Consider the following 1,874-nt stretch of genomic DNA (forward strand, 5'->3'; position numbering starts at 1 on the left):
AGAATGCCAATAGTCACAATCTTTCTAGTGTTGACCTAGTTAGATCTTTAGATTTCATGAATAAAGGTAAAGCATAATCAGATTAGATGCCAGATGAAAAGAGGAAGGCGATTAAGTAAAAAAAACAAAAACAAAAACAAAAACAAAAAAAACACACATGATTCAGCAGAGGACTTAGTGCATCATGTTACACCATATCCTGTTATTTTTTAGGCCACTACCATCATCATGTGTTCTAGCGACATAGGAGGATAGTTAAGACTAACTTTACTCAACATTAGCAACCATTTCCAGAGGCAACTAACTCCTGCTTTAGTCAACATACCCATCAAATGATGAAAAAAATAAAGCGAGAAATTTCTTTATAATCTGAGAATTTGGAAAATATGTGAATTTCAGCATCATATAGATATAGAATTATATTTTTATATTTAATTACAATAATAAAATAAAGAGTTCAAAAATGCTTAAGAAGATGTTTTCACATTTTACTCTGTGATTTCTATTTTCTCCCCATTTCCCCCAAATACATACCTTTAACAGGTCGGTAAATCTCCTAAATATTATCTCACATTCAAGCGTACTATTTAAGATTTCTATGACTCATGAGCTTGCTTGAGTAGATTTGGATTCAATTCACAATTTCAGTATTTACCATAACATTAAATAATAATCACAAGTATCAACATGATTAAGGAAACCAGGTTGGCAACACCTCTCTCAGAAATGACAGATCTCAGAAACGGAACTGCGTAGTTGGGTATTAATATTGTATTTATTGGAGATCTCCAATTTGGCACTCCAATATCTCTTACTGCCAAATCAACACACAGCTCATTCTTACCTGTCATTAAGTACCAGGGATTTTGCATAAGTCCTGATTTTGGATGAGTTGACCAGTAACAAATGAACATTAAAGCAGAAAAGTTTCATTTTGAATATGAAACAAATGTTTTCCTTCCTTCCTTCCTTCCTTCCTTCCTTTTCCTTCCTTCCTTCCATCCTTCCTTCCTTCCTTCCTTCCATCCTTCTTTCCTTTCCTTCCTTTCCTTCCTTCCTTCCTTTCCTTCTCTCTCTCTCTCTCTTTCTTTTTTAATGCCTATAGCACCTGGTATTCCTAGGTGGTCTCCCATCCAAGTACTAACCAGGCCCAACCCTGCTTAGCTTCTGAGAACAGCCGAGATCAGGCACATTCACGGTGGCATTGCCATAGACTTGTTGACCATTTTCTTTGCCATGCAAAAACTTTTTTAGTTTGATGTAGTCTCATTTGTTTATTTTTTCTTTTGTTTCCCTAGTCTAAGAAGACATATCCAAAAAATATTACTAAGAGTAATGTCAGAGAGTTTACTGCCTATGTAGGAGTTTTGTAGTTTCCAGTCTTACATTGAAGCTTTTAATTTGTTTTGTATATAGTATAGGAAGTTTGTCTAGTTTCATTTTTTGAATGTATCTGTCCAGTTTTCCCACCACCATTTATTGAAAAATCTATCTTTACCCCATTGTATATTTTTGCCTCCTTCATCATAGATTATTTGGGATAGGCCTTAATGTTTATGACTGGATTTCTTATGTATTGAAATTGTGGTTGTAGTTATAGGACTACATCTTTCTCATAGGAGGTAAATTATCTTAGAGAAATATAGCAGAAGTAATTAGTTAAAAGAGAAAGGGACTGATGAAAATCTATTGACAAGATCCTGCTCTAGAGGTTGTTCAATGACCAAAGATTATCAATACCTCTAAGACTGTGGCCTTGCTATTAAAGACTAATGAATGGTTATTTGGAATATAAAGAAGATAGGAAAGGGAAAGAAAATGAGTGGAAAAAAGGGATATGTGTGTTAAATCCTTTAATATCCACCGCAATGTAG

General features: G+C 34.2%; 1 pseudogene; it reads right to left on the bottom strand.

Annotated features, from left to right (window-relative positions):
• Window positions 1-1,096: 1,096 nt before the first annotated feature.
• Window positions 1,097-1,215, bottom strand: LOC112484214 (annotated as a pseudogene).
• Window positions 1,216-1,874: the final 659 nt, after the last annotated feature.

This window comes from Pteropus alecto, unplaced genomic scaffold (genome assembly GCF_000325575.1).
Source record: "Pteropus alecto unplaced genomic scaffold, ASM32557v1 scaffold237, whole genome shotgun sequence".
Taxonomy (NCBI): domain Eukaryota; kingdom Metazoa; phylum Chordata; class Mammalia; order Chiroptera; family Pteropodidae; genus Pteropus; species Pteropus alecto.